This window comes from Manis javanica, chromosome 2 (assembly GCF_040802235.1).
Source record: "Manis javanica isolate MJ-LG chromosome 2, MJ_LKY, whole genome shotgun sequence".
In the NCBI taxonomy this organism is placed as follows: Eukaryota; Metazoa; Chordata; class Mammalia; order Pholidota; family Manidae; genus Manis; species Manis javanica.
The window spans coordinates 137705696-137719000 of NC_133157.1; the positions used below are offsets into that span (position 1 = coordinate 137705696).

Here is a 13305-nt window from a genome sequence, read left to right on the forward strand (position 1 = left end):
CCACCTGGTAAATGAAATTATTTTAATTTCTTATATATACATGAAGAATTGTATCAAGTGGTATTATGATTTATGATTCAATCATCAGAAGTGGTTTAAAAAGCTCATAGAAAGAACAATAATCTGTTATATTTAACCCAAGGCTTTCATAGCCCAACATTCTTTCTTCTCGAAGTTCCAAGCCCTCTGTTAACATTTCTATTCTATTTAGAGGATATATTTTAGCCATTCTTTAAAGGTGAATTTGCTAATATCAAATTCTCTTGGTTTTCCTTTGTCTGAGAATATCTTTATTTTATTCTTAAGGATCATTTTCCTGGATATAGAATTTGGAGTTGACAGTTCTTTTCTTGTGCCTGAAAAATATTGTCCCACTGCCTTTGAATCTCCACACTCACTCAAAAAAAAAACGTTTTGTTTTGTTTTGTTTTGTTTTAATTTTCTTCCCTTCTTTAGTTTTCAGAAGTTTAATTATGATGTTCCTTGGCACGGATTTCTTTGGATTTATTCTCCCTGGGCTTCACTTAGCTTCTTAAATCTAAAAGTTTATGACTTTCATGAAATGATGGAAGTTTTTGGCCACTGTGCTTTCAAATACTTTGCCAATACATTCTTTCTTCTCTTCTTCTGGCACTTTGTTGATACAAATGCTGGCATTTGTATTCTTGTTCCACAGATCCCTGAAAATGTATTCTTTTTTTAAAAACCACTTTTCTGTCTGTTATGCAGACAGTAAGTTATATTGATCTGTCTTCAAGATTTTTTATTCTAGCATCTGTCATTTCTACTCTGCCACTGAGCCTATTCAGCATTTTACTTTTTCTGTTGTTGATGTGTTTTTCAGTTCTATCATGTCCACTTGGTTCCCTTTTATAACCTGTCTTTATATTTTTTGCTAAAAATTCTCTTTTTTTCATTTGTTTTAAGAGCATTTGTAATTACTTGAAGTATTTTTATGATGGCAACTTAAAATCTTCATCAGACAACCTCAGTACCTTGTTCACCTCAGCACTGGTGTCTTTGGATTGTCTCCTCTCTTTCAAGTTGGCATTGGTAAAATAAGTGACATTTTAAATATCCTTTTGGACTTTCTGGATATTAAATTACAGGACTCTAGGTTGTAATCTTCTTTTCTTAGCAGGCAATCCCTTTGTGGAGGTGCAGTGTGAGACTGGATGGGTGTGTGTGTCAAGTTGCCTGCTGACACCATCCCAGAAGCAGTGGAATGCCCACTGACACTGCCTCTCGGCAGATGGCTAGGGTGTAAGGTGGCCCACCCCTCAGGCCCACCTACCGAATCCTGGTGGCAGGCAGAGGCCAGCTCCATCACCTCAGGGCCTTTGAATGGGGTGTCAGCTAGGTTCCCTGCTGCCTCCTGGAGGGTGGATGGGCAGGGCTGATGCCCACTGCTTTGTTGTTACAGGAGGTGGTAGAAGCTCAGTTTTCCATGGCGAGATCCTGCTTACGGGGGGTGGAGTGTGGAGGGAGAACTGGAGGCAACCAGCCACACCTGTCGCCCCCTTACTCCTCCTTGGTGAGGACAGTGGGTAGACGCTGAACTCCCTGCTCCACCGTGGCGGTCAGCACGGGCGAGGCAGAGCACTGACCAGCCCCACTTCCTACCACCTCCCTCAGCCTCATTGCTGGGGTTGGGTACGGAGGCTCAGCTCTCTCCTGGACCCCACTGACTCTATCCTGGGGAGAACTGGAGTGCTGCCTGCTTCTTTCAGGTAGGGGATAGAAGATCAGCTTCCTGCGTGGCCCTTCAAACACCACCAGGTGGTGGAATCAGGATGGGTGGGAGACCAGTTCCCCATTCAGCTTGCTGAAACCTTAGGGAGAGGGACAGTGATTCCATTGACATTTGATGGGACTAGAGAAAGTTGTCAAAAAGGTCAAATACTTTTAGACTACTAATTTCCTAGGCCTTTAGCAAGGTAGAATGGGTTTTCTATGGAGCCTTGTTTTGTCTTGCTATTGGTGGTCCTGGGATTGGAGGCTTCTAGAACACTGCCTAAGATTCTTTGGAGGCAGGCAGAAAACCCAGGGCACTTGCTACTTTGTCATTTCTTAAGTCCAAAGTCCCTAGGCAATCAGCATTATTATCTTACCCTTCAGGGACGGCCTGTTTTTGTTGTTGGGTTATGTCCAAGGTTCTTTAGTTGTATGAGGGAGAAGCTAGAACTGGGCTAAAATTGGGTATCCATAAGAATAGATATTAACATCTTTTTATAGTATTCATTTAAGGATATTTTCTAATTTGGGTTATAATTACTTATTTGACACAAAGACTATTTAAAAGTGAATTGCAAAGTTTCAGAATATTTTTGGATTTTCTAATTATCTCTTTTGTTACTAAGGACAGTTTCATGCTGAACGATTTAAATCCTTTGATTGTTGAGATTTAATTTGATCCAGTATATGAATAACTGGCAAATGTTATATATGCATTTCAAAGACTGCATTGCCATTTTCCTTTAGTGCAGTGTTCTATATATTTATATAAATATAGGTCATATTTCTCATTAAGGGGTTCAGATCCTCTTCATCACCAATGATATTTTTGCCTGATTATTTTATCAGATATTGAAAGGTGTATTAATATCTCCCACTATGATGGCTGTATCTATTTTGTGATACTCCTTTTAGTGTGTCAGTATTTGCTGTATATATATATATATATATAATTCTGCATTCTTAGACACAAGCTGATTTAGAATTTTTATAACTTCTGATGCATGACCTTTTATCATTATGAAATGTTCTGTAGTTTGGAATTGCTTCTTGCCTTCAAGAATTACACATGATATCTATTGGTTAATATTTACATTGTATATTTTATCCATTTATTTTCAACTTTTCTTTGTCCTACTTCTATAAAATGTGTCTCTTCAGAGCTGTATATATATTTGTTTTTTTTTCCTTCTTTTATCCAAAGTAACAATCTTAGTCTTTTAATTGGATCATTAATTCTAGTAAATTTTAATGTAATTACTGGTATACTTGGAACTATATCTGCTGTTCTAGTATTTATTCTCTACTCAGTACTCTATCTTTTTTATGATTAAATGTTTTATCTCTATGTAACTGTAGATTCTCATATAGTTGTAAAAAATACTACAGAGAGATTCCATTGACCCTTTATCCATTTTCCCAGGGGGTATCACCATGCAAAACTACAATAAAATGCCACATTCAGGAAACTGACATTGTTAAATCTACTACTCATTCAGATTTCACATGTGTGAGTGTGTGTGTGTGTGTGTTTAGTTCTACAGAACTTTGTCACACGTTCGTTTCCTGTGTCCACTAACACAGCCACGATGCACAGTTCCATCCTCACAAAGACCTCCTGTTGCCCTTCCATAGCCATGGCCTACCATGTCCCCAACCTGTGACAACAGACTGATCTGTTCTTCTTGGCAATTTGGTCATTTTAAGAATGTTATACAAATGGACACCTACATCATGTAACCTCACAGGATTGCATTCTCTCACTCAGCATAATTCTCTGCTAAACCTTCCAAGGTGTTGCATTTTCCAGTTCATTTTTATTTCTGATATTGTTCCATTGTATAGATGTAGCACATTTTAAAAATTTGCCCTTTGAAGGACATTTGGGTTGTTCCAGTTTTGGGCTATTCTAAATATTTATGCATACATTATTGTGTCGACATACATTCATTTCTTTGGGCAAGTGCTCAAGGGCTTAATTACTGAGTTGTCTGATAATAGCACATTTAATTTTTAAAGAAACAAGTAAACTGTTCTTAGAGTGGCTGTATAATTTTACAGTCCCAACAGCAGTGTATAAATGATCCAGTTTCTGTATATTTTTGCCAGTATTTGGTGTGTTGTTGCTATCTTTTATTTTAGCATTGTGATAGGTATGTAGCAATATAAGACTGTGACCTGAATTTGCATATCCTAATGTATTGAACATCTTTTCATGTGCTTATTTGTCACATGAAATCTTTGGTGAAATGTCTCTTTGTCTCTTGATCATTTTGTGATTGACTTTTTGTTTTTTATTTACTGTTGAGGTTTGAATTTTGTATATTTCAAGAAAATGTCCTTTTGTCTCAACACACCAGTTTTTTATATTCTCCTTTTTTTAAAACTTTTTATGATAGTTGAATGATTTTATTGTTAAATATCCCTTCTATAATATTGCTACATATACATTCTTTTATTCTGGTTATTGCCTAAATATTACTCCTTATGTCTCAGCCCTTTCAGACTGCTATAACAAAATAACACAGTCTGAGTGGATAAACAACAGTAATTTACTTCATAGTTCTTAATGCTAGAAGATCAAGGCACCGGCACAGTCAAACTCTTTGATGAGGACTGTCTTCCTGAGTCATATCTACTGTCTTCTCCCTGTGTCCTCACAGGGTGGAAGGGGCCAGGTTCTCCCTGAGGTCTCTCTAATAAAATAGTAATCCCATTCATTAGAGCTCTACGCTCATGGCTTAAGCATCTCTCAAAGGCCCCACCTCCTACTACCATCACACTGGTGTTTATGCTGTCTACATATGAATCTGAGGGGGACACAAACATTAAGACCATAACACCATATATACATGATTTATTACAGTTTAATATAATTTATTGATTTTACTTCTTTCAACAAAGTTAGAGACTTAGAACACTTTAATTTCTTTTCTGTCTGGGTGTATTTCTGATATGATTAGAATTATATATTTTTAAAAAATTCATCAAGATGTATATTATTTTCACATAAGTATTTATTTAAATGGATCTTCTCTTTCTCTTTATTTCTTTCTTTTGGTTCTATTTTCCATCCTCCTTAAGAACTCTCTGGATATTGCCATTAATGATATTTTCTTAAAATATGTATGTTTGTGTTTTGTTTTGCTTTTACTTAAAAAAAAATTTATACAGATACATGATGCAAAAGTCTTTGGTTAAGTCAGTTTGTGATAAAAAAGAAATCCTTTGCGTTTGTCCAAATGACTATACATTTTTATTTTTATGACATCTCAACACATCAACAACTTTTATCAATTGAATTAATTACACTAAATAAATATTACAGTAATAAGAAGTTATAAGTATAGCACTGCTCAGAGTGGATTGCATAGCAATTCAGAGTCGAGAGCTAATTTATTGTGCACTTGTTCATTCAATAAACAATGATTTAATATCTATAATTGGAAGGCATTGTGTTTGGTTCTTTCCCTGAAGGAACTCACAGGACAGTGAGGGAAAAAAAAAGGAAAGTATAAATTACTAATTCATGAGGACAAATACAGAAAATTGTTTACTTGCTTCCAAATCGAGGATTTTACTTGGTGGTGGGTTTTGCCCAAGGCCCATGATTTTAATTTCAATGATTTAATACTTCTCATATGGAATTCCAACAGAGCTGTTACAGTCATATACTATTCTGTATATATAAATTAAAGCATCACAGTATTTTTTTTTTTAGTGTAAGATAGTTTATGTTCATCATATGGCACTGACCGTGATTTAGAAATATGTATTTCAATGCTGAAGGGTTATAATGCTGCAGGACATTACAGTGTCAGGGTATTAGAATGGGGCATAGAAGTTGTGGGGACTTTGACTGTTTTATTTAATTTCTAAGCTTTATTTTCCTTATGTGGAAAAAAAGGATATGAGGATGTATATTGTTGAGTGTATAATATATATATATAATTATAAATATGTATTATATATATATATATATGTGTGTGTGTGTGTGTGTGTGTGTGTGTGTGTATTTTAGTTTTAGAAACATAGTTATTTATCTCTGTATGTCCAGTGGTTATCAGGCTTTATGGCCCCAAAGCACCCAATAAATATTAATTAAATGAGTTTTTTTGAGGCAGAATGCCATCTCTCTGGTTCTTTTTTTGAGTAGAGTATCATCTATTGCATGCTTCTCAAGTACTCTGAAAATCAACAGCACTGAAATAAAGTCTACTGATTTGTGCTGTTATTTTGGAAAATTCCAGTGATAGCACAATTCCCAGTGCCCTTCCAAGAGTGCTTAGCCTTTTTCTGCTGAGGTGTGAGGACATGTGGGCAGCTATGGATGAAGTTTCACATCTGAACAGTATGAAAGAGTGGTGGCTGTGAAAAATGTGCTGTTATCAAGAGTCTTATCAAAAGGGTGTCTAATGACAGAACAGACTATGACCCTGGCTTATAATAAGTACTCAATTTTTGTTGCTCATTAAAGGATTGGACTTTTAGGAATGTATATTTTACAGGATCTGAGGAGGAAGCAGAATCAGTGATTGTATGAAATAGGAAGAAGCAAGTAAGTAGGAAAAGGCACTGACCCTGACCGGAGACACCAGGGTTGTAAGGGCAGAAGAGGGCTTGATCATATCAACTACAGAAAAGAAATACCGAGAGGACTGAGAAAGTGGTTAGTTTTGAGGTGAATTTGGGTAGAGTAATTGCTGCAGGGAATTAGCTGAGAAATGTTTTGCTGCAAGGATCCTGGAAGGAAAGAAAAGGAAACAAAGTGTAGGAACCTGCTACTTGTAATGTGATGGGACAGAAGGGACGCCACATTCAAGGCACATCACGCCACGGGTGTGGAGGGGAAGGAGAGGCCAGGGGAGGAGCAGCTTCCCTTCATGGGGGTCCTACACCCTGGCTCTTCCATCTCTGTCTTCTTACATGTGGTCCAAGCATGCAGCTCCTGAGTGGGTCAACTGATTGGTGTTTTCCATTTACTCAGTAGGCCAGTAAGTCCACAAGGCCTGTGCTCCATGTAAACCAAGAACAGTCAATATTTTCAAAAAAATATTTAATTATACAGCATTAAACCCTACTTGGCTTCACCTACTCCACAATCTGTGGCAAGTGTGTCTTTTTCTAGCATGGTCTTCGTATATACTCTGCCTGTTCCACGTTGTTGTATCACAGACTAGCTCCCTTACATGGAGGACAAGGAGAGGCCAAAGAAAGGGGAAGACCACTCTAGTTGGTAGATGGCAGATGGAATAAGCAAGGGAACTTATTCACAAGGCTCGTCTTGGGTAGTCACAAGACCAGTAGATGTCTGCCCCCACCTGCCAGAATCTTAAAGTTTATGGAGAGGCCTTACCTGGGCTCAGTCACATATACCGTCCAGATGGTCTCAGCATCGCCTTCCTCTCTCAGGGCTGCATCCTTGCAACAGCTCCCACTCTGTCCTATTTTGGAGGACAGACAGCTTTTCTCATTAGAGACATTCAGTGCTCTATAAAGACAGGCTTTGTCAGCTGTCATTCAAAGCTTGTTGGGTGAGGTTAGTAAGGAGTTCTATGTGCACTGTTATGTCCTCCAGGCCAAAGGAGGGGACAAACATGGTGGCCAAATGATTTTACCAGTGAAAAACAGAATGTGCCCACATAGCCTTGAGGAGAGGGAGTTTGGCAGCTTTAAGAACCTCACCTGGTTATCCATACCACACATGTTGGCCAGGGAAGAAAACAATGTCCAATGTAAGGAGATGGAGTAGGTGTGGGATACGCCAGCTAGTCCCCCACCTTCTACCTTCTTCAATGGTACATGTTCCATCCAGGTATAATGCCTTTCCATGGATCTTGCTTGCAGCAGGACAGTGGGATCCCAGTGGAGACTGACTAATTCCCCTCACCCAGGGGTGTGATGTAACTCACCATCAGGTGGGACAAACCCCTGCACATTCTAGCAGATAATTCCTTTCCAGCCATGGTGGAGCTTGATGCTCTCAACAACATAGCATGTGGGTCCACAGTGAGAACTGGGGCGGTGGCTGTTTTCCACAGTCTCCATGTCTTTACAGTACTGGGTATTTTGGTAGTGTCCCCAGTCTGGCATGTGGAACAATGAACCCTGCTTGTTGATCATTCAAATGTGTCAAGGCGTGGGGCATTACTTCAGTTTTCCTGAGCAAGGTGGTTTTACCTGTCAGTAACTTAATCTGCTGTTTTAGTATTATTCCATTCTTCCTTTCCACTAACCCTGCTGCTTGTGGGTCATAGGGGAAATGGAATCTCCATTCAACATTATGTGCTTTTTCCCAGTATTGCTCATCATGATCTCCAAAATATGATCCCTGGTCATTGTCTATTCGACAAAAGTATCCATACATGGTGTTTAGCTTCTCTAATCCCCTGTGACAGCAGCCTAGTTTGCTCAGAAATAAAAAAAGCTTGGTCAGGCTAGATGTAGTGTCCACACAGACCAAAACATAGAACCCTCTCTGGGAGGAAGGCAGTCAATATAAGTGATTTGCTAATCCCTTACCAGTTAGGAATGGCAGTGAATGGCCGAACTCCTTGGCAGCTGCCCTGGGTATTGTTTAGCACACACATAACATGATGTTACTGAATTAACCAAGTCATTGTACTTCAAGGGTAATCTGGCATCCTGGGCAATATGCCATCCCACCCAGACACATAGTGGTTGCTCTTGCTGTCCACCCCATCAGCTGTATCTATGGAATGGTCAGTTGTTAGGCCTCATTTCTGGACTAGAGCATAAGCTTCGTAATTGTCTGAGTGTGCCAGGGAACAGAAGACAGTGAGGGTGCCTCAAGTGCTTACAGGCAAACCCAAATGTCTTTCTACCTATCCTGACTCGACAAGGACTTATTTGTGATCATCCACTGCTCAGCTTCCCATTCCAAGCCTGGGTTCCTTCCTGTAGGACATCCCAAGTGTGCATACAAAGGGTTAACAGCCAGGGCTCCTAAGGGATCAGCAGCTAGACTCCTCTGAGTTCAGCCCACTGCCCACTGTAGGTTGTTCATCTTTCCAGCCTTGGGTATACGAGGAATTAGCAGGAATTTTCCCCAGCACCTCTTTACAGGACATAGGGGCTGCCATAGGAATAGGGGTGGGGGCAGCTGGAGCATCTCCATGCTCTACAAGGCCTCATAGCATCTGCATTTCTAGAGACAGTGGCTCTGGACAGGGTACTCCCCTGCTGCAGGAGGGAGATGCCACGTAGTCAAAATGTGGGTTAGAGTCAACCCACCTATTAACTCACCCCTTGATAGGAAGGTAAAATATTATTGTGATATGATGCTCCTTCCTGAAAGGCTGTATCTGAAGTGCTATATACACTGAAGAAGTTATTGCTCTATGGGAGTATATCACATTTCCATTCCCTTCTAGAGCTGGGACCAAAATCTAGGGGTGTTCTCTCCTTTGCTTGTCTCAGCCATACCTTCTGGAGTCATGGACACATCTAACTCGAATGGGAGCCCTGCTTGGGAAATGCTCAGAGCACTCATCTGTGTTCCTAGTATCTTTGTCTTCTCAAAGGCCATTTGCTGCTCTAATCCCACTCCCATATATATCCTTTCTTTACCAAGCAGTGTAAGGAGCAAAGAAACTGTGCCGGATGGGGAATAGAAGTCCTCCAAAACCCCCAAGTCCCTACAAAGGCTTACACCTCTTTCACCTTCTTAGGGGGTTGGATAGGCTTGTACCTCATCAATCACTGCTTCTATAATGACTAACACCTCACCCAGACAGACTCTCAGACTTCTTATGGCAGCGTCTGGACCTTTAATTTTCTGTGGATGCACTGCCCATGCTCTCCATTGCAGATGCTCCAGCTAAGTCTGTAGAATGTCCTACAGCAGAGACACATCTACGCGTTAATGCTTTACCATCAGTGCAAAGGGCCCATTTACTGATGTGGGGAAAGAGAAAAAGGGGCGGATCTCAGGTCTACATCCCATGACACACTGTGGGGCTCTGCAGGTAGCCTTGGGAAGCACCTCAAAGGTCCATTGTTGCCTCTCCCAAATTGATGTTCATTATCAGAAACCTGTACTTGTCAGTCTTTCCGTGAATCTCCTTGAAAATGAGGCATTTTTACAAGAACACTTTGGCAAAAGCATCGAAGTAAAATAATAACTATCTGTAAATGGCCAAAGACTCAAAAATGGCCATAGTTAAAAATCTGATGAGAGTTTATTATACTGCAATTTACAAGGAAATTTGGCTTTTTCTATGACACATTTTAAAACATGATGGATAAAACTATACAGGACATAACAGATTTTAGAAATTGCATACAAATACACCTAAAAGAAGGTTTAACATTGCATCATTTTTACTGGGGTGTTATTGACATACATTATATTAGTTTTAGGTGTTCAAAATAGTGATTCAACACTTATATACATAAGAAATGATCACCGTAATGAAACTAGAAACCCTGCCACCATGCATAGTTGTTAGAACGTTATTAACTAAATTCCCTATTCTATGTGTTACATCCCCATAACTATTTACTTTATAACTAGAAGTTTATACTTTTAATCCCCTTCACCTATTTCACTCTCACTCGTGTTCATTTCAGTTTTATGTCATTTCATATTTGACCAGTTACAATACTGTCCTAACTGGTCTAAGAGGACCGCTCCCTCCACAAATCTGACCTGTATGCAGAGGTCAGCAGGGTTTCTCCGTGGACTTAAACACCCTTGCGTGACACACAAAGTCCTCTTACTCTGAGCCTGCTGCTTTTCCATGATGATATCCCACACTCCCCCTGGATGTGCCAATCCAGCCACTCCACGTGTGTATACATTAGTCTCCACAACTTTTGCTCCATGTGCTTGAAATGCCTCCTGTCTCTGCCTTTTCCTATTCACTCTTCACACATATAACATTTTCCTACATATCTCTTCATGTGGTATAAAATCCACAGTGAATCTAAACCCAAATTATTACCTGTGTTAATACTGAAAATTATTTATGAATTTTCATAGTGAGGTGAATATTTTTCATACCAAGGAAAACCAAGTTTGTATTTTAAATGAATAAACCTACACTGAAATTCAGCAACTTTTGAGAAATAATTTTCATTGTCAGAGTAATGATTAAGGATCCTTAGAAACATACTTAAAATATTGAGTAAGGAGTAGAAAAAATAATCTGAATTTAAAACTTCAGATCATCTAACTCTTCAATTTTGTAACTTTTTTTGGCAAATGTGTATGTGTGTGTGTGTGTGTGTACTAAGAATAATAATTTTGACTGAATATCTTCAAACCATTGTAAATACTATTAAAGTTTAATGTCTCACAATTCTAAATCAATGGGTAATGGAGTCTATTGATATGGAAATTATACCATCAAGTAAGATGAAACAAATAAGATTTTTTACTATTATTATTTCCAAAGAATTACATTTTCTAAACAGTACAAATAAAAACAAAAGCACCTCAGTTCATCCCAAGTGCTCCATGAAAGAATAAGAGACATTCTTACTAAACACTTCAAACATTGCAATCAAGACCACGTTAATGGATTATTCAGAAGAAAACTATTCAGAGCTCCAGTTATTTGTGAAAGTATTTGGATCTTGTCATTTACTCTATAAATACTTGTTAAAGCTGTAAAGCACATTATTACATTTTCCTATACGGAATGTTGAGGCACATCTAAATGGAGTAATTTGCCAGTACTCTCATTTATCCAATTGTAGAGGCAGAAATATACTCAGACTGAAATCTTTATGATCAGCCTTATTTTATAACAGGCCATATGTGACAAAGAAACTGTTCAAATACTTCACTTATATTCATGGAAGGGTTTCCATTAAATCAACCTTTGAAACAGAATGTCAAAAGTGATGTATATTCATATATAAGCCTGGGTTTAGAAAAGAATAGTCACTCAGAATTATTCCATATAGGGACTACGTAAAATATATGATTACATAGATTTCAGATTTCAAATCTATGTGTTTTAATCAGCTAAAAATATCAAGCAGTCATGATTAATTTAAGGCACAGAGGACAAATATGTTCAAGACATGCTTTAATTCATGGTACATGAAGCAAAAGTTATGATAATCAGAGAGCGGAAACAAATGTATATTACTAAACTCAAATTAGCTCTCATTTTCCATGGATGGTTGAGCTTCTGTCTGTATATTTTAAATGTCTTGCTCACTGCTGAATATCAAAATTAAAGCTTACAAAGTCATGTGAAGTTGTAATACTCTTCCTATTATACATATTTTTTGTCATAAATTCAAAAGAATGTTATTTCATAGCGACAGACAGTAGTTGTACTTCTTAGATGTTTTCATGTGTTTTTAAGATAAAACAAATAATTATATTTGAACACTTCCCTGCTATCAGTTGAAAGTGGTCAAGGATATGAAAGTAAATTTCTCAAAAACGTTAATTTGGATGCAGAGTGCCTTAGAACTGAAAGGCTTTACCGCGTGCCCGGCTCTGAGGCACAGACTGCTCTTCCGAGAAGGGAGTGGGCACACAGGCTTAATGATGACGTTGAGCCAGACATATGCTCTGTGGCTGACTTTACGGAAGTGAAAACATGTATAATATCTACAAATACCTAGTTGTAAAGCTCAGAAAAGACAGTAAGTGCATGAACTTAAAGGAAAATATATAAATGTATGCAGTTTACATAGCCTTTAAGTAATGAACTACAGAACTTTGCCATTGCTTTGTAATTCACTGGGATTTAAATATAATGTGTGCATTTTCTAAAGTGTATCCTATTGGACAACAAGGTAATTCTCAAGCATGAGGCATTCCATTTAATGTGGGGTTTCTATCTATATTTGTCCATTAAGCTTATTTCTAAAAGTGCAAGAACTTGATAAAGAAAAAAAAAGTAAATCTTTAAAGCCATAGGGAGCCACTTAAGATTCTCTAGCACTTTGGTAAACAATTTAGGATGGCATAATCTAGTTTTCTCTAACAAACAATAAAAAAATCAACAGAAGGCCATAGGGATATTTAGACTGGCTATTGCATTTTAAATAAAAGTTGGTTGTTAACAAAATGTATAACATTCACATAAATTCAGACCATGAAAATTCAGATTTAAAGGTGAGCTATGAATTTCTTGTCCCAAACTGTCTTTGAGAAGATGAATAAGCTGAGATTGAAAGTGGTTAAACAACTGACAAAATGCTGCCGGTTATGACATAAAGTGCTATTTATATGATGTTTAATATTTGTATGATTTTTTTAATCTTTCCAATATAAATCAGAAAATGTATTGAAAAAAAATTCAACAGGAGATGTTTGTAGCCAGACTAATAGATAAACTTCTATGTATAATTTTATGGTAAACTGGGAAAAGAATCTTTCTAAAATCTCTTACACTTCCATTTACATAATACCTCTCAAAGGTGCTCCAAATTTATCTGCATTTCAAGATTTTTGTCTAATATTTGAAATTGTATGTTGTCAGGGTTCGTCTTTAGTGTTCCACCTAAACACAGAAATATTCATAAAGAGAAGTAAGCAAATGTGAATTGGAAGCTGTATTCATATTGTGTGAAGGAAGAGCT

At 37.9% G+C, this 13305-nt stretch overlaps 1 protein-coding gene across 1 annotated transcript in view; it reads left to right on the forward strand.

Moving 5' to 3' along the window:
- The window catches only part of SNTG1 (syntrophin gamma 1), an 832887-nt gene that overhangs the window by 620921 nt on the left and 198661 nt on the right, over nt 1-13305 (forward strand). The window lies entirely within an intron of this gene.